The following is a 25,164-nucleotide window of genomic DNA, read 5'->3' as shown; positions in this document are numbered from 1 at the left end:
TGCAAGGATCTTGTTGAGAATTTTTGCATCCGTATTCATCAAGGATATTGGCCTATAGTTCTCTTTTTTTGTTGGATCTCTGTCTGGCTTGGGAATCAGAGTGATGCTGGCTTCATAAAATGAGTCCGGGAGTTTTCCTTCGACTTCTATTTTTTGGAATAGCTTGAGAAGAATTGGGATTAATTCTGTTTTAAATGTCTGGTAGAATTCCCCAGGGAAACCATCAGGTCCAGGGCAGGGCGCTCCATTTCTTGCCATGGATGGACCTATATCTACCCATTACAACTACCCACAGTCCACAGTTCACATTATGCACTCTACCTGTTTTTAACTGAGGCAGACTTTTCAGACTCTTCATTTGTAGTTTACCCTTACTACATCTTATTGATCAACTGTAACCTTAAAGTTTATCACTGCTTGTGCTTAATTTTGGTGTGTGTTTGTGTGTGTGTTTGTGTGTGTGTGTGTGTGTGAGAGAGAGAGAGAGAGAGAGAGAGAGAGAGCTGTGTCCCCTAGTATTTACACGTTCCTTGAAAGCAGAAATTATATGTTCCACCCTCTGACTCTACCTCTGGTGTTGCTACATCAGGCCTCATACCCACAGGTTACTTAAATTAGCTATAAACTGAGAAAGATCTCATTTCATAGAAGAAAGAGCTGAAGACTTGAAGGGCAACATCTTTATGATGTGTTAGTTAGAAGCTGGACCTCAAATTTTGAACTCCTGTCTCACAGTCCAATTATGGCACCTCTGCAAGAGTTCTCCTCTATTAATGAGCTCGAGTGGTAGCTGTTTTCTCTGTGAAATAACCTAGAAAACTATAAAATTATATTATTGTGAGGCTTTAAGTATGTAAAGTAAACATTTCTCTTGAAGTTACTTCAAGGAAATGTCTTCACTATACCTCGTGATTAGAGATGTAAGAAATGATTAAAGGCAATATCTCTTAATGATCCAATAGCATTGCAAAAATAATCTATTAAGTTTCTCTTGTCAGGGTAACTTGATTTTTTTTCCTACAATATAGTTAGGATTCTTTTCCTGACTTCATGAGCATTATGGTGATAATGATAATAATGGCACTACCATATTGTGTGCTTTAGAGCTTTATGCATTTACCAGCACGTTTTGGTCATTTTCACACTGATCTTTACCATACTCTGAAACACAGAATATATACTATTAAGGTCAAATGACAACTCCAGTTCCTTTTTAATGTAATTTGGTTGCCTTCTGGGAAATTCTGTTAGTGGGTAACTATTAGAAATTTCAGTGGGTGCTGGGTTAGAAGGATGTGTTAATCTTATTCCAGATTTTAAGAGGTTGGTTATATAGTATGGAATAAGAAGCCCAATTGTAATGAGAGATAACTTCAGACTGAAGATAGGGTGAATTTATGGAAAATGCAGCTTTGAAAATCTAAAATCTGAACATCTAAATATGGCAGAAATGTGCCCTGAGGTCAAGAGGGCTGAGAACACAGAATCCCCTGTTGCTCACTCCTTTTTTGTTGCTACTTTACCCAGGGTAGTTCAAGAAATACAATTTCTACACAGTTATTATGGAAGATCTTACATTTTCACTCGGTCTTACAGAGAAGCTACTGTTTCTTCCCCTGGAAGATTAATTCACAATACTGGTTATAGTTTCTTTTTTTTTTTTTTAAACATTTTTATTTATTATTGAGAGACAGAGAGGGACAGAGCGTGACCATGGGAGGGGCAGAGACAGAATCTGAAGGAGGCTCCAGGCTCCGAGCCGTCAGCACAGAGCCTGACATAGGTCTCGGACTCACAAACCGTGAGATCATGACCTGAGCCGAAGTCGGACACTTAACCGACTGAGCTACCCAGGCACCCTGGTTATAGTTTCTTTAAAACAGAGGCCTGACCCTCAGAGGTAACAACATAGAATCAAATACTTTATAAGACTTGACAAGGCAGCATAAAATAGGGAACGTACAATCCCATGTCATTTCTTTTATGAAACACAGCGTTTTCATAAAAGGTGTGGAAAGGGGTGTGGAAAGCTCATAAGTCCCTATTTCTGCCCTATCCTTACTCATTGTACTTTACTCCTCCATTTACTGCTGACGGTTGAAGTTACCAGACTACTATGAAAAGCCCTTTTCATCATCTAAAGTGACTAGACCTGATTTTTGCCTTTCTTTTATTTATTTAATGTTTTATTTATTTCTGAGAGAGAAAGAGACTGCGTGAACAGGGGAGGGTCAGAGAGAGAGGGAGATACAGAATCTGAAACAGGCTCCAGACTCTGAGCTGTCAGCAAAGGGCCTGACATGGGGCTTGAACCCATGAACTGTGAGATCACGACCTGAGCCGAAGTCGGATGCTTAGTGGACTGAGCCACCCAGGTGCCCCAGTTTTTGCCTTTGAAAACAGGGTGTTTGTGAGCACCAGCAAAACTCTTACCTCTGGACCTGAAGATCTACCTGGTTATTCACTGTCTTCAGACTCATTCGCCAAGGTTTCAGTGCGTGTGCACTGGTGGGGAGGAGGAGTGCACATCTCTGTGGATTGGTTGATTGAGTCATTTGTCCGCAAATGACTTTCCATATTAGTGTTCTGAAATCTGAAGTGGAAATATTTTCTTTGCTGAAGACTCTGGAGGTTTGTGATTATGGCAACAATTTTTTTATTCTTTGTTCTTCCATTACTTTCTATTACTCTGCTAATCCCAATTTTCCGTGCTGGTGATTCAGGGAGAAATCTGGTTCTTTTATGGAAATGACATAGGCTTCCTACCAAATACCCGGAAAAGAGTGAAATCGTCTGCTTGTTATTTTTCTCAAGGGTATAATAGCATGATAAAAACTTTGGCATTTCAGCTGCAAAATTTCATTTAGAAAATGTGATTCCCTAAACCAAGCTAATCCAATCTTGACATTATCTGAAGAATGAGTGTTTTAGGCTGTGCTGTTTAGGAAAAATGTTTCCGCTGGGTCTATTTATTGTACTTCATTGACTTTCTGTCTTGCCAAGTCATTTGGAATCTAACTATCTAGGAGATGATTCTCTTCACTAAAGAAAAAAATATGTATCATATCACATTCTACTTCTCATAACAGTTGATTTGCTTACAATTAGCAAAAGTAAGCTGAAGATTTAAATGGGCACTAAAGCTACAATATTAACAATTTCCTTATCGAGCAAAGGTAGAAAGAAAACAAAATTTAGACTACTATTTTAAATGGGGCATTTCAGGATTCCTTAAAACAGTTAATATATGTTCCGAAGTTCCATTTCAAAAAAACAAGTAACATGAATCAACTGTGCCTTGGCTCCATGATCTGAAATAATGATCTCAGGTAGGAAATCAGTATTTCTATTCAGCCAGTTCAAAAGGTAATTTTTCAGTACGTTATTGTAATGGAAACTTACAGCCTACTTATAATGAAAAATAACTTCAGGGTCTGATAAACTGTGTCCCAGAGTCAGCTCTGCTTCTTATTATCTCTGCAGTCTTAGGGTATTTCAACCCTTTGAGTTTTGGTTTCTTCCATCATTTAAAAAAAAAAAATCAACTGTTTCTAATTTCCAAGGATTTCCTCTCTATCACTTAAAGGTTGGAGCTTTGTGACATTTATTTGTTGGTTTCCTAATTGTAATTTAGAAGTGTAATTTTCTGCATTCTGCAGGGTAAATTCACATTGCGGGTATTATATCCCTATTTCAGGAGGAAGATCTAAGAAGATCTTATCGTTGGATGAACTATTTTCAAATATGTCCTCTTAGGAGCCTGTGGTCTCTGCCTGCTCGGATCCCAGTTAACAAGAAGGCCTGCCCACCAGGTGTTGCTAACTGCTCGTTGTCTTTTTCTTGGGACCAGGCTACAGCCCAGGCCCAGGTAAGAACACATTCTTTTTTTTTTTTTTAGCTTCTTAACTTACCCCATCCTGCCTCCCTCAATCTGTTTCTACTGAGCGCTCCCCCTCATTTCATTCCACTCAAAGCACTGCTTCTTGGGTCCCATCCTAAGCCATATGTCATTAAAACTGATGAAAAAAAGACATATGTTGTTACCTTACGTGTTACAGGAGCAGTGTGCTTCAGTACAAAATGTCACCAGATCTGAATTTGAGTTCTCGTTCTTGCACTCGGTGGGTATCTAATCTTGAGTAGATTTATTAATCTTTGAAATCTCAGTTTATTTATCCTAAAGGAGGTAAAATATGTTTGACTGGGCGTTTGTGAGCACCGTGTGAGGTATATGGGTAGGTACACAAACACACACACACAAACCCCCACCGCTGATTTTGACAACGAAACACTCATTCGTTGAATGTTCTATTTTTTTATGGTATTTTTCTGGATACTTTTCCTGTCTGTGAGACCAGAGAGTCTATCATGGGAGCTGGCTTTGGGAGCATCTCTTAGGATGTGTGGTATAACGGACTAAGTAACGGGCAGTATTAAAATTGAAACTTTTGGAAAAATAATAGTGGACCGTGTAAATCCACTGAATATAAGTCATAAAGCCCCGAAAATGGGATTAGGAAACATTGGATCCAGCAGGCAACTGGGGACACCAATTGGAAAGACAGACCAAAGAGGCTTTTGCCCTGTATTAAGCTGAACTTGCTCTGGGAGGCATCTTAACAGACGTGGGTTCTGGCCAGAGGTTCGTGGACCCTAGGAAGATGGAATCTTCTGATGGTCTGAGGTGAAGAAAGGAATTGCCTGGGGGCAAGCTTTCTCAGCAATTGGGGAGGACAAAAATGACCTGACTCAGTGAGAGGTTATTATAGTACAAAAGAATGCCGAAGATTAATGTCAATAGCAAGTAGAGGTATAGACAGGACTTCAGGAAGATATCAAAGGCAGAGCAACGGTAGTGAAGTACTACTGAAAATGAAAGAATGGGAGAAGCCTTGGTAACCACTGCCATACTAGATCAGTTCCAAGGGAAGGGGCATGTTGGCACCAGCCATGAGCTATATGTGAGCTCATCATCAGTAATTTTTCTAAAGAACCACCAAAGAATGCAAGGTTAATTGGAAAATGTCAGCAGTTCTTAAATTATTTCATCTTCTTTTGTTTTATATGAGCTCTGAAAGCCATAGAAACTTCCTCTAGTGGCCATGATTTTAATGTTTAATGTTCATCTCTAAAAAATCCTAATAGATAACGTTATGGAACCTTAGAATCAAATTCTCTGCCTCTACACCTGGCCTCCACACTCAGCTCTGCTTTTTCAGGACTGCGTGTCTCAGCTGTGTGTGAGAGGCACAAAAGGCACACATGTGAATTACACAATACATTTTTTAATGTATCCTGGGTACTGTGCTATGCGATTGATGTTTACTACCTTACCAAATGCTCACAATGAAACTACTGCATTAGTTTAGATTTGACTCCAAAATTGCAGATGAAGAAATCGTGACTCAAAGTTTTGAGTAATTTCCCCACTATTATAACATTAATAGCCGACTGCATGTCAAATCTAAATCTGTTTCATTCCAAATCCTGGGCAGTGGTGCACCAGGTAGGTAATTTGAGGGTGGGTCATTTTAAAAATCCTGTAATATTCGTCTCCCTACCCAAAGTCAGGTAAGTTGAGGTCTTCTCTATCACCTTTACCTAAAATATAAATAAAGGCAATATTAGAAATTTTGCCACTTTTATGGATCTGTAACATACTATCTAAAGAAAAACATAAGCTTGTTCTGAAAGTATGTCTTACGGAGAGGTTCACCAGTGTCCCCTCTTGTCACTGGGTTATCACCTCTTAAGCTGTACCCATTCAAAAAAACGTGGAAACTTCCATTCAACCATGCTTTTTAGAAAAACCCATCTCGGGTAAATGAGAATTTTATCTGTATTGAAAAACATGAAAATTTATAATTACTGCTTTTGCTGACTCACTTTCATTATTTGGGGATGACATTTCGTTTTTAAGATTTGTATCTGCTCTGCATTTGACATAGTCACAGTATCTTCTAGGCTGACCTCTGGAGTTTTCCTATTTTATACAAAAATGTCAACTCCAGTGTTCTTAAGTGTCATATATTTAAATTTTTGGTCTTTAAAAAAGAACTAGTGAATTTCCAAACTAGGTCAATTTTAGCACTAGTTTGAAATAATTGGTTAAAAAAACAGGAAGTCACAAACCAAATTAGAAGGACGTTTGTGATTTCACTGCTCTAACCTGAGAGGTAGTTGGGTGATTTTAAAATCAAGGATCTATAGTATCAACTGTCTCATGGGGCCCGCAGGTGTACACGAGTGAACAGTATATAGGAATACTATTGTAGAGTCCTAAGTTTGTCTAAGAGAGATAGATATTGTTATTCAACACCATCTGATTTTTACTCTGAAAAATCAGTAATAGCATTGTCCAACTTCACTTATCATGGTAAACCAGAAATTCAGATTTTCCTATGCATTTTGTTTGGTTAATAAATATTTTCACCTAATTTAATAAAGTTTAAAATAAGAGCATGGGCCAAACAAAAACTTCTCTGAGCCAGATTTGGTCTAAATCAGACCAGTTTTTAATTTGTTCTGTTCAACCAGTGTATCTGTGAGTGGGGTCTATGATCATTAGTGCTAATTATCTGCTGCTTCATGATCTCAGTTCAGTCTATTGTGTGACTCTGATTTACCTAGAAGAGGGGCTTAAAATCTTTTCCTAACAGAGATCGCTAACTAGGCAGCCCCTTCAATGTTAAGAAGAAACAAGAAACTTAAGTAATTACCCTATAGGTTTGTGGGGAGTGAGTAATACAGTATGGATCACAGAGACATTTAATTTATGTAAAAAATGCACATTAGTTCCCTGTAATCAACTATTAAAAACAGGGAGAAAGTAATCAAGATAAAAAAGAGATAGAGGGAAAAAAAGAATGGTCTTAGAGAAAATGGTGATGGTAAGAAAGAATGCAAGGAAAAAGAAAAGGTAGATGATCTTAAAGTGAAAGTTGAATATCCTGGTGAAGAGCATTCAGAGAAAACTTTTTGCTGCATGGCCTATCAGAGCCTATTTTTGTGGTCCTGGCAGTGGTTAAGAGTGTGAGCTCAAGAGGCCAACTCCTGACTCCAGCATTACAGCTCTGTGGCCATGGGCAAGTGATTTTAACTCCCTAAATCTCAGTTCCCTTAGGTATACAATTGGGGCAACAGGGTCATCTACATGATGGTGTTTTTTAAGAAGCAAGTCAGTTAATTATTTGTGAACTGCTGAGAACAATGACTTAGGTGTTACAAGCAGTCAACAAATATTATTATTATTATATTTAAAAATGAAGCTATAGTTGTCAGAGAAGGTTTTACGTTGGTCAGTTTCTATGCTTCAGTTGTGTTTCAGTTTTGTTTGAGATTTAATTAAAAACAGTTCCCCTCCCTTATGACTTTCCAAAGATTTCTAAAGATAAGAAAGGATTAAATGGGGGTGCCTAGGTGGCTTATTTGGTTAGGTGTCCGATATCAACTCTGGTAATGATCTCACGGTTCTCGTGAGTTCAAGCCCCATGTCGGGCTCTGTGCTGACAGCTCAGAGCCCGGAGCCTGCTTCAGATTCTGTCTCTGGCTCTCTCTGCCCCTCCTCTGCTCACGCTCTGTCTCTCTCTCTCTTTCTCTCAAAAATAAGATAAATATTTTAAAAAAAGAGGAATTGTGTGTGTGTGTATGTGTTTAAGGTTTTCTGCATGATATCACTCTGAAATCAGAATTTCACTAGTTTGTGGCACTGTGTCACTCTGTTTTGGGCTTGTGCTTTCTGCAGAATTAATTTGTTTATTCAATTTCATAACACAGGAAGCAAAGAACTCTGAGATCAGGTCATTATTTTGCAATGCTTACTTTCTCTATCAGCTTCTAGATTGCGCAGTTCTGTGCAGGCATTCAATTGAGAACAATTAGTTCAGTGGTTAATTACAGGTCTGTCTTACGTATACCATTTTCTTGTGATGTTTACTGATCCTGGCAAAGTTCAGCTCTCTGCTGGATAGCAACAGGATGGAGCCTCTAACTGGCATTTCCAACAGCAATAAATGACTTTTCATGAATTATTTAGGATATTTTTCCCGCAAATTTGTCTGCTTGATAGATTCATTAAATTCTTTAATTATTTAATTTCCCTTTTAAGGAATCTCTGTAAGCTCACTTGAAAAAAAAAAAAACAAAAACTGTTCTTACCTCATACCCAACAAAGTGACTTAAGTTCCCGGTGATACTATATCTTCATTTGGAAACACTTTCATCATTCTTTCAGTTTTCTATTAACTAGAAATGATTTTAAAGACTTTATTTCTAGAGCACAGTTGGGTTAACAACAAAATTGAGAGAAAGCTTACAGGGATTTCCCTTATACCCTCAGATCTGAGAATGGCATACTTTCATTATTTTTTAATGTTTATTTATTATTTATTTTGAGAGACAGAGCATGGTCAGGAGTGGGGAAGGGGCAGAGAAAGGGAATCCCAGACAGGCTCTGCACCTGACACGGAGCTTGGTCCCACTAACTGTGAGATCATGATTTGAGCCAAAATCAAGAGTCAGAGGTTTAACTGACTGAACTACCCAGCACCCCTAGTTTCCCTCATTATTAGCATCCACCACCAGAGTGGTATATTTGTAAAAATTTCTGGACCTATGCTGACATGCCGTAATCACCAAAGCCCATAGTTAACATTATTGTCCCCTCTTGGTGTTGGTGTGTTCTGTGGTTTTGAACAAATATATGTATCCATTATTAAGGTATCAGAGTATTTTCAGTGTCCTAAAAATCCTCTGTACTCCACTAACTCATCTCTCCCCTCAACAACTGGCAACCACTCATCTTTTTATGTTCTCTTACTCTTGCCTTTTCCAGAATGCCATATAGTTTAAATCATAGAGTTGGTAGTCTCTTAAGATTGGCTTCTTTCACTTAGTAATAGGCATTTAACTTTCTTCCATGTCTTTTTTGGCTTGATAGCTCATTTCTTCTTAGTGCTGAATAGTATCCATTGTCTGGATGTACCACCGTTTATCCATTCACCCGCTGAAGGATGTCTTGGGTGCTTTTGAGTTTTGCCAATTAAGAACAAAGCCGGTATAAACAATTGTGTGCAGGTTTTTGTATGGCTGTATGTTTTCAACTCTCTTGAGGTAAATAGCAAGGGCAGCCATTGCTGGATCGTCTGGTTGCAATATGTTCAGTTTTAGAAAAAACTGAAAAACTGTCTTCCAAAGTTCTTTCATTTTTTAATATGTGAGTTTAAAATAGTATTTTATTTTCCTAAAAAAATTGTGATTTTGTGACTGTGAAGAAAGTGATCCTTTCCTCCTTCTCTCCTTCTTCCTCATTTGCTTTCTTACTGTATGTCTAAAAGGATCCATTTATACCACCCGTTCAAATCAGAGGCTGGGCCCATGATTTGTACTCAGTGAATAAAGTATTATCCCTTTGAACTTCATCTTCTATATTATGATCTGCTTTCTTGCTTTTCCTTTTAGATCTTGCCTACTGATTTTAGTAAATTCCCAACTCTGTGTTTCAGTTTCTAAAACTGTCACCTTAAGTTAGAAATCTGTGCCATAGCAGTCTATCCATAGTATTAAGAAAAACAGAAATTCAGTGACACGAAAGCTTGAAGAAGAAAATTGACAAAGACTGACAATGATTGGATTGGTTCTTGGCAGGGCTGTAGATATTTCTTTTTATTATGATTTTTACCTATTTTTATATCTGGAAGTGGAGAGTAGTTTTGGAGGTAACTAAGTTTTTATTCCCTTAGTACTTATATTTTGTCAATTTCTCAAAAATCACTTGCACATCTAATTAAATTGTAAACAAAGCTTATTTAATTAATCGTCAACAGAATTTTAAAGGAAAATTACTGCTTTCTATTTAACCCATATGCCAGTTTGCCAGCTTTCAAATATATTGGTCACCCTCTTTCTCCAAGTTTGCGCGCACGCACACACACACAAACAGCAATATGTATAAATATGTTTGTAGTAAATACACACACACACACACACACACACACTCGATCCTTGTCATTTGTAGATTTGTGTGTTGGTGAATTCACCTACTTGCTAAAATTTATTTGTAACGCCCACATTAATATTCATTATGCTTTTGTGATCATTCACAGACCTGTACCCATCTGCAGCGGGGAGAAAAATTGGGCGGGGCCCCATCCATACACTCCCAGCTGAGATCAGATAAGGTATCACTTTGCCTTATTCTTTTGTCTCTCATACCATAAATAAGTGTCCATTTCACAATCCACTTAGTGTCAACATTTTTCACACTTTTTTACATTTAAAATAATTTTTTTAACATTTATTTATTTTTGAGAGACAGAGAGCAACAGAGAATGAGCAGGGGAGGGGCAGAGAGAGAGGGAGACACAGAGTCCGAAGCTGTCAGCACAGAGCCTGATGCAGGGCTCGAACCCAGAAACTCTGAGATCATGACCTGAGCTGAAGTCAGATGCTTAACCAACAGAGCCATCCAGGCGCCCCAGTTTTGTACTTTTTGTGGATGATTTCACTTTTTAAAATGGCCTCCAGTTACAGTGCTGAAATCCTGTCTAGTATTCCTTAAGTGCATGAAGGCTCTGATGTACCTCATGAAGGAAATTTGTAAGATAAGCTTTGTTCAGGCATGAGGTACAGTGGCATTGACCATTAGTTCAGTGGTAAGGAATCTACAGTATATATTAAATAAGATGTTTTTAAACAGAAACACACATAAAATACACTTAAGTACTGGTCATTTGAGGAAAATTTGAGCAAAGACTTAGTGGAGCCTAACCCTGTATTTCCCCGGGTAGCAGTAATTCAGTATTGATTCATTCATTGTTTGTGGTGATGTGATAGAACATGGTGACCACAAATAGTGAGAACTGACGGTATATGACTTATTGGGGTTTAAATGTATATATTGATATATGTACTCCCCATACACCTATTCACGTGTATAAACACATACACACTCGACACACATGTGTTTACTTTTCACACATTCCCTAGGTATGCTGCCAAAGCCTAAGGACCATTGATTTATTAGGATATGGAGTTTAAGGAAATAAGACTAAATGGTTTAGATTCAGTGGGCTAATAAATGTGGCCTACCCTTGTTTCTTCTTGTGAAATAACAATTCTGGCAAGAGAATCAGTTTGTCATTTTGGTAATAAATCCCTCCTTGGGAGTTAGCCTCTGAAACCTTTTCCCTCATATGTCTGGGATTTCTTATTCACCATTACTGCTGTCATTTTCTTTGCCAAGTCACTTCCCATCGGTTTGCCTCAGCTGGATCACATTTGCTAACAGTAGCTGCTCACATCCTGCCTGAAGCTGGCACGTGATGATACCAGCAGGGAAAGTGAAGTGTAGCCATGGTACCTCTAGGATTTAGTGGCATCTTAGAAGAGGAGTAACAGTGCCCTGGGCCACGCCCAGGGACACTCTCCCATCCTCGATGCGGAGATTACAGTGCTTCGATCTGCTTGTACCTCATACATGATCATCTTTTATCTATCACATATAAGAAGTCACCTTATCCTTTTTATATTTGCATTATTTTCTATTTCCGTGTCAAAACAGGACACCTATAGACGTTGGTCCACTTCTTTATTTGGCAGTTACTGCCAACGATGTGTTGGACATATTGTGAGATATTAGAACAAAAGCAGCATTTCTATTTTTTAATTAAGTAATTAATTTTATTTATTTGTTTGTTTATTATGAGAGTGATAGAGTACAAATGAGCGAGGGGCAAAGAGAGAGAGAATAAAGCCAGGAGCAGGACTCGGGCTCACCTGTTGTGGGGCTCAAGCTCATGAACTGTGAGATCATGATCTGAGCCAAAGTCAGATGCTTAACTGACTGAACCACCCAGGCGCCCCCACAGCTTTCCTAGTTTTGAGGGGCTTTTAGTTAATAGCAGCAGAAAGAGCAATTGAGCTACGGAATCATTAGATAATTGAAAGTAGGAATAAGGTTATGATGGAAGTAAAGCAAGGGAACAGGATAGAAAATAACGAGGACTGGAGTGCGAAGAGGGTTGCTTTCTTAATATGTTGGCCAAGGAAGAGAGAGGGATTTCCTGAAAGAAGATTTGGACCTGGGTCTAGATGTGGAGTGGTGCCTGAAAGACTTGTCCGCACATGCAGCATTTATATTAATTGTGCTTTTTACAGTTGTCCTGGTTACTCTATTTATACTTGGTAACTATTAACAACAAATCACTGTACCCAAAGATTATTATAGTCTATTGGAGGTAATATTTAGTGGATTAAAATAATTATAATTTACAAGAGAAGAGGACATTTGCCCACAGAAAAATTTTTTGGAGGAAAGATACTGTTTCCCACTACTGTTATTCATATATGCATGCACACTTTCACTGTGTGAAGGTTTCTGGAACAGGTGTTTTTAATTAAACTGAGACTTCTGGGAATGATTGGGACACGGCTCTCTGGATGGAGGAATTAGGAGGTTTTAGATGTACAACTTCCATTAGACTGTAAAAAGCCATGAATATCAGCCTAGTTTTGTTTTGTTCCCATTTCTTTGGAAATTTTTTTTTCTTTTTATGATGTTAATTTATTTAGAGAGAGAGAGAGCACAGGAGCAGGGGAAGGGCAGAGACAGGGAGAGAGAGAATTCCAAGGAGGGTCTGTGCTAACTGAGCCAGTTGCTTAACCAACTAAGCCACCCAGTCACCCCTCTCTGGAAGTTTTTAAGAGAGGAAGTGAAATGGGGCACATGGGTGGCTGTCGGTTAAGCGTCCAACTCTTGATTTCGGTTCAGGTCATGATCTCACAGTTCATGGGCTCAAGCCCCACATGGACTTTGCATTGACAGCGTTGAGCCTGCTTGGGAATCTGTCTCGGCCCTCACAGGTTTATGTGTGTTCATTCTCTCTCTCTTGCACACACTCTCTCTCTCCCTCTCCCTGCCCCATCCCCAAGTCACTTTGTCCTTGTCTCAAAAAAAATAAAAAAAAAGTGGGGCACCTGAGTGGTTCAGTGGTTGAGCATCTGACTCTCGATTTCAGCTCAGGTCACAGTCTCACAGTGATAAGACTGAGCTCCACGTTGGGCTCTGTGATGAGCCTGGATCCTGCTTTGGATTTTCTCTCTGCATGTTTCTGCCCCCCTCCCACTTTCTCTCTCAAATAAGCATTAAAAAATTAAAATTAAATTAAAAATTAATAGAAATTAAAGCTATTGTAATGAAGATAGCATGGCATTGATAAAAGAATATACCCAGAGAGCAACAGAAAAGAATCAAGTGTAGAGAGACACCTGCCAAATACAGTCTGCTGCTCTGGACAAAGGAGCAACAGCGGTTCAACAGAGAAAGAATAGTCTTTTAAACCAAGGATGCTGGATCAACTAGACCTCCACATGAACAACAACAAAAAGAATATAAACACAGGCGGGGCGCCTGGGTGGCTTAGTCGGTTGAGCGTCCGACTTTTGCTTAGGTCATGATCCCGCGGTTCGTGGGTTCGAGCCCCGCGTCGGGCTCTGTGCTGACAGCCAGCTCAGAGCCTGGAGCCTGTTTCAGTCTGTGACTCCCTCTCTCTCTGACCCTCCCCTGCTCACGCTGTCTCTCTCTCTCTCCTAGAAATAAATAAAAACATTAAAAAAAAAAAAAAAAGAATATAAACACAGGCATGCCTGGGTGGCTCATTCAGCTAAGTGTCCAACTCTTGATTTTCGCTCAGGTTATGATCTCATGGTTCATGGGTTCAAGTCCTCCGTCTAACTCTGTGCTGACAGTGTGGAGCCTGGCTGGGATTCTCTCTTTCCCTATCTCTCTCTCTGTCCCTCTATAAAATTACTAAAAGGCAACAGAATTCAAGGTCTAGGTGACCTTGAATTTGATGATGTTTTTGCATATGGCGTCCTAAGTTTGACCTATGAAAAAATTGATAAGTTGGAACTTACTAAAATTAAAAATGTTTACTCTGTATAAGACAGTCTAGGTGAACAAAAGGGCAACCACGGACTTGGGAGAAAGTATTCACCATAAAAACCCCAACAAAACAAAATTGATGAAGTCCTTGTGTTGGAACTATGTAGAGAGCACTTAAAACCTTAAAAACTTAATAAGAAAAAAAAAATATATAAGATAGAGGGTAAAAGATCTGAACTGACATCTCACTAAGGATGTACAGATAATAGACATGCATATGAAAAGATACATTAGGGAACTGCAAAAATGAAACAGATATTACAGAACACATCTACTGGACTCAATAAAAATCTAAAAAATTAACATTTCCAAATGCTGATAAGCATATACAATAAACATTAAAAAATAGTCAGCATTAAGATTATTCTAAACAATCTTAAAAAGCTGATATTAAGTATTAACATATACATATCATTTTTTACCTTTTGGAGTAAATACTGAAATCCAGTAATGAAAATGATCACCAACAAGCCCTATATAGAAACATTGAGATGCCTTGTGAATTTGTGTAATATAATAGTAGAGATAAAGACTGACTTCAGTTGGTTTTTTTTTTTTTTTAGTGTCTATTTACTTATTTTTAAAGAGACCACATGTGTATGCACATGAGCGAGGAAGTGGTAGAGGCAGAGAGAGAGGGAGGGAGAGAATCCCTAGCAGGCTCTGCTCTGTCAGCACAGAGTGCCATGCAGAGCTCCAAGGAACTGAGATCACGACCCAAGTCAAAATTAAGAGTCAGCTAGTTAACCAAGTGAGCCATCCCGGCACCCCTAGTGGCTAGAGGTGTTTTAGGTAGAGCACAAGAAGAGTCGCCCAGCTGGCCCAGTCTGTAGAGCATGTGACTGTTGATCTGCAAATTGTAAGTTCCAGGCCCACACTGGGTATAGAAATTACTTAAAAAATTAAAAGTAATAAAAAATAAGGTAAGTCATGCAGAAGTAGAGAGAGAGTAGTGGTTCCAGAAGGGAAAACAGCATACGTTGAGTCATGACGATGGTAGTAAGTGTGTGGTGGGACAGTGATGCTGGGGGCAGCACATGTGATAGAGACAGAGTTTAATGTCATGCAAGTTAACATTTTGGCATACGGTTGAGGTTGAAGAGTGACTTATCACAACCAACCATTGGGGTCAAAATGCATTTAGTATCTTTTTTTTTTAAAAAGTAATGTTTTCATTTAGTTTTGAGAGAGTGAGAGAAACAGAGAAAGTATGAGTGGGGGGGCAGGCAGAAAGACAGGGAGACAGAATCCAAAGCAGGCTCCAGGCTCTGAGCTGTCAGCACAGAGCCTGATGCAGGGCTTTAACTCGTGAACCGTGAGATCATGACCTGAACCGAAGTCAGACGCTCAATCTACTGGGCCCCCCCAGGCACCCCAAAATACATTCAATATCTTTAAGTAAAATTAATTAAAAATACATTTTTCCTTCTTCAGTTATAATTTTAATTGATTAATAAATATGTCATGCTTTTATTTGGATTATAACTTTCTAAAAATGGATTACAGTTTTACCATTTAAGATAAAACTATGAGTATATTTAGTGATTAATTGGGTAGTAATTAATGAATCTTTGAGATGCAGTTGCTGAGATACAACTGGAACCCAAACTTAAGAACTAAAGTGCCCTGTAAGTTGGCTGCTCCATGCTGTCTTTAACTTTTTGATGACATAACATCTAAATCCTTTTTCCGAGAGGGTCGGGAATGGCTGTTGTTAAGAAGTGGCTGTTACTTGAAAAAGCATTATGAAGCAGGCATACTTAGATATTTTTTTTTGTATAAATTAAAATTTGCTCAATTGGTCTTTTGTTTTTTGGGTTTTTTTTTTATATTTTTATTTGTTTCTAGGAGAGAGAGAGAGAGACAGCATGAGCAGGGGAGGGTCAGAGAGAGAGGGAGATACAGACTCTGAAATAGGCTCCAGGCTCTGAGCTGGCAGTCAGCACAGAGCCCGATGCGGGGCTCGAACCCACGAACCACGAGATCATGACCTAAGCGAAAGTCGGACGCTTAACCGACTAAGCCACCCAGGTGCCCCTGGTCTTTTGTTTTTAATGCAATTTAACTTACACAGAGTCTTGTGACATTATTTGAATATCTAATGAATATTAATTGTTACCCACCCAAAATATTAGTCCAAGTGACTTACTTAGACTAACTAGTCCAAGTGACACAGGGCTCCAGAGCAGAGGAAATGAGGAGGCCAGGAGGCCTCATATAATGAGGCAGGGACCTTAGGAGGGCCGTGCAGTTGCATGATCAGAGAAATACAAGTAGTGAAAGAACAAAGCTTTTGTGGGTGTCTAATGCTCATTAACCTATTGACAGTTAAATCAAGAGGAGACAAAACTTGGGAAATGAGGCCTTCTACATTCAAGGGAGTTTTTAAGACTGCAGTTTCTATTTTTTATTTCTGTGAGAATTCACTGTTCAGCTTTAAATCTAAAATGATCACTTTCAATGTATAAAATTCAGTATTAAAACTTTGAACTTCCAGACACTTTTAGGATAGTTCCAAGTTCATTTCAGCACAATAGTTGTTTGACATTGTATGCATTGCTTTTTTGCTTAAAAATTAATTTCGGAATGCACACCTCGCCATCTCCTGCCTTCACTATGATTATGACATTAAATAAATATACTTAGATTTAATTCATTAGAGATATAATATTTAATTCTAAGATCTAATGAAAGTGCATCACTTAAAACAAGCATAGCTGGGGCGCTTGGGTGGCTCACTCTGTTAAGCACCTGACTCTTGATTTTGGCTCAGGTTTCAACCTCACCGTTTGTGAGTTTGAGCTCTGAGTTGGGCTCCATGCTGACAGCACAGGGCTTGCTTGGGATTCTCTCTCCCTCTCTCTCTGACCCATGTGCATGCACATGCTCTCTTTCTCAAGATAAGTAAGCTTAAAAAAAACTAATCAAAGTTAACACCTATTACATATATTTGTTTTATGTCAGTTACAAATATATATTTAGAAATTCGCATATATTTTCCTATCTTCACTAAGCCCTTGACTATGTTAGAGTAATAATTTACCTTCTTGATTCTCTGTCCTCAGTGTTTTCAGTATAGTGGTAGCTCTGTCTTCACGTTAGTGACTCAGACCTGTTATGCAGGTCAAAAAGGAAAAAGAACTTCAAATAATCTGCATAGATCCAAGTGCTGAAATTGTTTTGGTCCAGTCCCCTAGACCCATACTGCAGGACAGCTGGCTGAAGAAAGCAAGAATACACCAGAATTGCCGATTTTTCTCTATAACATTACATGAATAACATTACAAACTAAAGAAATTTTTCATCTTGCCATTATTCCCCATCAGCATTCCTCTGGGAGATTTGAAAGGGGTTGAGTGTTAACCTAACAAAATCTTCTCATAAAAACAAAACAAAACAGAAAGAATTTCACTAAATTATTATTACTTGATTTGAACATTACATTTTGCTGACACCATGTTGGGTTTCATTGTATTGGTAACTGATACAGGTTGAAGATAAGGGTCTGAAATTCAATGTTAGTTTCCATAAATCACCAAGTTCTCCCCAAAATCTATTACTGAATATATTGTTAAAGTTCTCATATCTCGGGGTGCCTCTTTGGCTCAGTCAGTTAAGCATCCAACTTCAGCTCACGCGTTCGAGCCCTGCATCGGCCTCTGTGCTGACAGCTCGGAGCCTGGAGCCTGCTTCGGATTGTGCCTCCCTCTGTCTCTGCCTCTTCTCTGTTTGCACTCTGTCTCTCTCTCTATTAAAAGATAAATAACATTTAAAAAACTTTTTTTTAATTCTCATACCACTTCATCCTCTCCCTGACCCCAACAAAGCTGAAGTTTTGTTTATTAAAGAGGTTTTAGAAATTGAGCCTGCTTCAAGGTCTTGCTTATATTAATAGAAGATAGAGAAAACAGAATGAGTTAACCTATTTTCCAAAAATTATTCATATCTGTGTGAGTATAGAGTAGATTGAGTCATGAGACGTCATGGCTGGTTTGAGGTATTCCTGAGATATTTCTCAGAATGATTTCAATCAATTTAGAGACTTCTGGGGGAGTTGTTTCTTCAAGACCTTTTAGTTACTAGCGTGAGCTATAGCCCGCGGTCCATCGGGGCGCCTGGGTGGCTTAGTCGGTTAAGCATCCGACTTTCGCTTAGGTCATGATCTCGCGGTTCGTGGGTTCGAGCCCCACGTCGGGCTCTGTGCTGACTGCCAGCTCAGAGCCTGGAGCCTATTTCAGAGTCTGTATCTCCCTCTCTCTCTGACCCTCCCCTGCTCACGCTGTCTCTCTCTCTCTCCTAGAAATAAATAAAAATATTTAAAAAAAAAAAAAAAAAGAAGTAAATATGTATCAGAATCCCCTTGAGGGCTTGTGGAAATAGATTGCTGGGCCTTAATCTCAGAGTTTATGGTTAAGCTGAGGTATAGGATGCAGCCTGAGAATTTATATTTGTCACAAATCCCCATGGGATCCTGCTACTTTTCTGTAACCTGCATTTTAGGAACATTAATTACCTGTAGAACAAATTCAGCCCTTTGCATAGCCATTAGAAGTGACCACAGAGGGGGACCTCGGTGGCCCATTCAGTTGAGCCGCCAGCTGTTGATTTCAGCTCAGGTCATGATCTCACTAACCTTGAGATCTAGCCTCAAGTTGAGCCCCATTTATTTGACTCTCTGACATTATAGTCTGCTTGAGATTCTCTCTCTTTTTCTCTATTTTCCCCTCTCCAATGTCACTCTCTCAAAATTACTTAATCAACAAATCAATTTATTAATATTAATAATCAATAAATTAACAATCTTAAATCAATCAATATAAAATTAATAGCATTAATATGACTAAATACATATATTTTTTTATATTTTTATTTATTTCTAGGAGAGAGAGAGACAGTGTGAGCAGGGGAGGGCCAGAGAGAGAGGGAGACACAGACTGAAATAGGCTCCAGGCTCTGAGCTGGCAGTCAGCACAGAGCCCGACGCGGGGCCCGAACCCACGAACCGCGAGATCATGACCTAAGCGAAAGTCGGACGCTTAACCGACTAAGCCACCCAGGCGCCCCGAATAAATACATATATTAATTAATATTAACAATAAATATTTTTAAAAGTGACTATATTAAAATTAATAAATATTTAGAAAAAGAAGGAACCACATAATTTGGACTTTAGAAGAACTGCATCTTTGAAACACCTTTTTAACAATACCTTTCTCAGAATGTCTTGGATTTAAATCAACTGTTTGGCTTCCATCTGTATCGCCTTGAAGTAAAAATCCAAATAGCATGGTTGCTAAATTTCATTCGCTTTTATCAAGTCCTGGATTGTTAAGTCTTTGAAATTATTCAGAAATATTCACAGATTCAGTTCAGTGCTTTTGGCACCAACAGAAATGGAATACTATTAGAAATTATAGTTTTTAAAAAGTCAGAAATGTAATATTTTTCAAATTAAATTTTAGATAATTACCACTTCCCTGCCTGAAATTAATATTTCATGCTCCTGTATGAAATGTATTCCACATGAAAAGCTCATCTCTGTACCTGTTTAATACACACAGTTTCCACTGAAACTTAAGAATTGGACTAGCTTACGTTCACATATCTGAAAAATAAGGACAATTTACCTACTCGCCCCCCAAAAAACCTGATGAAATAGAGCAAATACTCTGATATTTCTCTTGATACTCATTCAAAATCCTTATCAACATGTACTTTATTCAAAACAAAGCCAGTGATTCATGGACTTGGGCTTACTACTTAATTTAAGGTATACATAGGGGCGCCTGGGTGGCTTAGTCGGTTACGAGTCTGACTTCAGCTCAGGTCATGATCTCATGGTTCGTGGGTTCAAGCCCCACATTGAGCTGTGTGCTGACAGCCAGCTAAGAGCCTGGAGCCTGTTTCGGATTCTGTGTCTTCCTCTCTCTCTGACCGTCTCCTGCTCACTGTCTCTCTCCCTCTCTCTCAGAAATAAATAAAAAAGAAACATTTAAAAAAATTAAGGTATACATAGTTGTTGTACACAGAGATTATGACTTGTCGATAGTATGTTTGTGTTACTTCTACTAGACTTTCTACCCCGTCCTACTTCCTAAATGTGTTTACTGAGTATGCATCACATCTTTCCCCCTCTTTATCCATTATTCTGTTTTTCATTATCCTACTTCTGGTTATTCAACTTTTGCAAAAAAAGGAAGATGTTCAAATGTATTTTTGATGAGCATATGTATGCATGTGCCCTAATCTTGCCCATCTCTTTTAAAAGATGAAAATCCCTGATGGCAAAGGTATTATCTTTCAATGTGCCATGTACCACATGACTTCTAGAATACTTGAGGCACTTAATAACCTTTACATCACCATCACTGGTATCATAGTCATCAATCATGGAAGCTCTCTTTGCGCTGATTCAATTAGACCTAGATTATAAAAGGATCTTCTTTTATGTCTCTGGTTGCTATTCAACCCTGACGGCTTTCCTTTTAGAAATACATCTGCTCTCTTTCAAGTAATTTTCATATGCCTTTCATCCCTCTCATGGTGCTACCTCCAGATTAGCGACAGAGAAGTTAATTGAAACGAGCGAGCACTTACTGATGAAAGTAAGTGTTGGGTTCAGCAGGAGAACGTTAACCCATTTCCACATGGCTAAGCAGTATTGCACAAAAGTAAATCATCATTGAAATACAGCCATTCTCTTAATCACTTAATGGTTCTATTACTTATATACAGACAAATGCACACAGGACACCCCATTATCTTTGGAAAGGTCACTCAGCAGTCATTAGTGTCAAGCAGATGAGGGTTAGACTGTCCTTCTCAGCACCATAAACTTACCTGCTTATATACAACCTATAATTCTAGAGCAAAAATAGAAAACACGCAATGAATTTCACTGAGTAAATCTACAGTGGTCTGTATGTAACCAGAAACATCATGTGCTGCTTTGAAAGGCTGAAATGTTTAGAACCTGAAAAATCTATTGAACTCATTTTTGACTGCGGAGTGTTTTGTTCAAATGGAATTTTATGTGGCAACACTTTATGTAAAAGAGATAAAAGTGTGTGTTGTGAATGAAGCCAGTTTGGGGAGGTTGGCCATTATAACAGTGCTCTTCACTGCAGCCTTTCCAGAGGGTTCACCACAGTAAGCCCAGGAATCTCAAAGCATCATGAAAGCTGCTGTATCTGAAGGTTAATCCATGGGCTTTTGGTTAGTCCAGATCATGTATCCCTGTATTATGTACTACATACAGTATTATTTTTTTTTACTTACTGATTAAGTTACCTTGGGGTCTAAATTGCATGAGGAGGAGGGACTCTTTAAGCTGTTTGATTGATAGTAGATATTCGACAAATCAACAAATATTTGCTGAATAAGTGAATGTATGCCTGAATGCATGCTTACCAATTATGAGGGTCACTGACCTAAAAGGTCACAGACATTAGTAGAAGCCTATATATAAAATGTCCATAAGGCAACATCTAATAACACAAAACCCAGTAACATATCTTCTCAGTGGTATAGGAACTGTGTGCTAATGTAAACAGACTAGGGAGAACTGGATCTAGATGATCTAGGGGAAGATTCATAGAGGAAATGGACAGATGCATGATTTCAAAGAATTGGGTTAAACTTTTTGGGCCCTAGTTTGCTCATTCAAAATCATGTTTTTCCAACTAGGTGGCAACTTAGATCTGTAGGAGTCTAGGCAAAAAGGAGTTTTTGAATGGACGGTAAAAAACTGAGCTAGATAAGAAAAATTGTCTTGATAATTTTTAAAGGTAAGGCTGTTTTGAGCTCTACACTATACTATACGATGGCATGGCTGAAATTTGAGTTTGACTGATGAAATTTAGCTGAAATTAAAGAAAATTTAATAGAAGTAGAATTAACAGTAAAAGTACTTTTTCTGGGGCACCTGGGTGGCTCAGTCAGTTAGAGATCGGCCTCTTGATCTTGGCTCAGGTCATGATCTCATGGTTCGTGGGTTTGAGCACCACATTGGGCTCTGCTCTGGCAGCAGGGAGCTGCTTGGGATTGGGATTCTCTGTCTCTCTGTCTCTCTCTCTCTCTCTCTCTCTCTCTCTCTCTGTGTCCCTCCCTTGCTTGTGCGCTCATTCTCTCTCTCTCTCTCTCTCTCTCGATAAATAAATATTTAAAAAAATAAAACTACTTTTTCTGACCAGTGTGCATAGAAATGCATAAGGGCAAGTGAACTGTTACCTCAGATAAAATGACATAGCTTTGTACCACACACAGGTACAGCTATGGACAGGTCTTCAATCCAGCCAACCAAGTGTGGGTTACCTTCTGTTTTCTTTAAGTAAACTCTTTTATGTATGAATAATAAAGATACAGAAGAATGTACATAACAAAGTTTGCAGCTCAATGAGATTTTGCACGGTGAATGTACCTGCATAAACCGCTACTAGGACTAAGGGCAATAAATTTTACCATCACTACAGATCCCTCCTCAGAACTCCCTGATACCCACCTTAGACGTTACTGACCCTGAAGGCGACAAGTATTAGGATTTCCAGCACAGGAGATCACTTTGCTTGTTTTTGAACTTCTCTAAATGAAATCATGTATTTGGTACTATTTTTCTTGCTTCTTTCAGTGAACATTATATGTATGTGATTTGTAACATCTATAATTGTAATAACTAATATATTTGAATTTAAATATACTTACTGTTGTCAGCTTTCTGATCTTCTCACTTTTGCCTTTTTATTGACTAATAAAGCATTTCAAAATTATTATTCCTTTTAGTTATTTGTTTTTACACTGATTTAGTGATTTAACTTAAACATGTCTCAGGATTCCTGCATATTCTTCTTTAAAAATTTTTTTTTCTTTTTAAAAATTTTTTAATGTTTATTTAGTTTGAGAGAGAGACAGAACACGAGCAGGTGAGGGACAGAGAGAGAAGGAGACACAGAATCTGAAGCAGGCTCCAGGCTCTGAACTGTCAGCACAGAGCCCAATGCAGGGCTCGAACCCACAAACGATGAGGTCGTGACCTGAACCAAAGTTGGATGCTTAACTGACTGAGCCACCCATGGGCCCCAGGATTCTTAAAAATTCTTAAAATATTCTACGTTCTTAAAAATTATTTAGGATCCCAATGATCTTTTGATAATGCAGGCTATGTATTTTGATAGTTACTATACTACAAATAGAAAGTTGTAAAATACAGGAATACACATATCCCCAGTAGTCATCTGAGTGAAGATGATATCACATGACATGTTGCCTCCTGAAAACTCCACCATATACTTGTAGGACAATGGGAGCAAACAATCAAATCATATCTCAATGCTTATATGAAAATAATTGTCAGCTCACAGACCTCCTGGAAGGTTCTGCTTTGAGAACTGCTACTTTTCAATTCCAAATGAATATGTAATTTATCACAATCTACCATAGATGAGCATTTTTGTGTGTAATTTCTTTCCCTTCATTATGGACTGGATTGGGTGACTCCCTTTTGAGGATGAGAATGCAGCAAAACTGATAGGATGTCAATTCCAATATGAAATTATAAAAAGACTTGTGTGGTACATGCTGTCTCACTCTTGTCTAGAATCATGTGCTCTAGAAGAAGCCTGTTTTTATGTTGTAAAGCAGCCATTTGGGGCAGATCATCTCATGGATTGTTTAGAAGCAAGATAATTTCTCAGTTGAGCCCTGAGATGAAGACAGCCCGTGCTCAGCCTGATGGCAGCCTTAAGAGAAACCCTGGGTCAGAATCTTGTAGCTAAGTCATCTCATGCTGCTAACCCACAGAAGCTGGGGTATAATAAATGTACAGTGTTTGAAGTTACCAAAGTTGAGGATTGTTGTACAGTACTAGTTAACTGATAGATCTCTTTTCCATGCTTTACTCTCAAACGTCTGTGCCTTTTTCCTTAGGTAATGGCTTTTTAAAAATCCTGTGCATCATAGACTTTAATTCCTATTACATAGTCCATTTGAATATTTAAATTTCTCTTTTCTTTCTATTTGTTTTCATTTTAATACACTTGCATTATACTCTTTTATTTTCTTTAATTGACTTGTTTTGGATTATTGAATTTTTAAATTCTGTTTCATTTTCCATCTACTAATGTGTTATTAATTATTCTTTTTTCTTAGTGGTTACCCTAAGGATACAATGCACATACATAACTTTTAATCCACTAAAAAAATTCTTGTGTATATTTTTTCACCGATACTTCCCAAGCCAAAAAACTATTAACTGTCTTTACTTTCTTTTGTCTCCTGTTTGCCTGTGTTTTAGTTGTATGCACAGTTAAAATAGCCTAAGAAATTATAATCATGGTTTTGTATAACCAGTATTTATTATATTTACTTAGATGCTTGCCCCTTTCTGTGTTTTTTACACCATTCTGTATTTTCATGTTTCCAAATTGGATCATTTTTCTTCTACTTTAAGAACTCTATTCTTTTTTTCTAGTGTAGGCTTTCATGTAACACATAATTCATTTTTGTTCTCTTAAAATGAGCTACTTTTATCTTCGTGTTTCAAGAATATTTTCAGTGGAAATAGAAATTTCATTTAGCATTTCTTCTATAATCAGCATATTAAAGATGCCCTACCAACAGTGGAATATCTTTTGACTCTCATCTTTTCTATTTACCTAATTTGGTTTTATTCCTGCTTGTATGTGGATAATACACCTTTTCTTTTTTCTTTTGTTATTTTTAAGTCTGTATTTTTTTAGTTGTGTTTTTTAACTATTTTACCATATGGGTCTTTGGTTTGCTTCGTGTTTATACCGTTAAGTGTATGCCAGAGTTCTTGAACCAATAGGTAGGTAGATATCTTTGATCTGTTCTGGAAAATTCTCGGTCACATGTTACCTTAGTCCCATTTGCTCCTTCTTCTCCTTCTAGAACTCCAGTTACTTTCAGTTACTGAATCTCACGCTTTTCTTATAGTCTCTTCTGCCCTTTCTGCCCTCATGCACCACTGTTCTCTTCTTTGTACATCATGTGGCTCTTTTCTTTTGATTTGTATATGAGTTTACAAACCCTTTCTTTTACTACATCTCATCTACTGTTAAAGTCATCTGTGAAGTTACTAATTTTAGTTTTTTAATTTTTTTAATGTTTATTTTTGAGAGAGAGAAAGAGCATGAGCAGGGCAGGGGTGGAGAGGGAGAATGCAGAGCCGAATCTGAAGCAGGCCCCAGGCTCTGAGCTGACAGCAC

General features: G+C 38.2%; 1 protein-coding gene across 4 annotated transcripts in view; it reads left to right on the top strand.

Annotated features, from left to right (window-relative positions):
• Positions 1–3,700: 3,700 nt before the first annotated feature.
• PRR16 (proline rich 16) overlaps positions 3,701–25,164 on the top strand; it is a 387,870-nt gene continuing 366,406 nt past the window's right edge. For all 4 annotated transcript variants that reach the window (XM_039244959.1, XM_039244961.1, XM_039244958.1 and 1 more), the window contains exon 1: positions 3,701–3,868. The gene's annotated coding sequence lies outside the window, so the exon portion shown is untranslated. The remainder of the gene's footprint in view (positions 3,869–25,164) is intronic.

Source organism: Hyaena hyaena, unplaced genomic scaffold (genome assembly GCF_003009895.1).
Source record: "Hyaena hyaena isolate Hyena2069 unplaced genomic scaffold, ASM300989v1 scaffold_250, whole genome shotgun sequence".
NCBI classification, from domain to species: domain Eukaryota; kingdom Metazoa; phylum Chordata; class Mammalia; order Carnivora; family Hyaenidae; genus Hyaena; species Hyaena hyaena.
The sequence above is the reverse complement of the archived record's forward strand: the minus strand, read 5'-3'. Positions and strand labels throughout refer to the sequence as shown.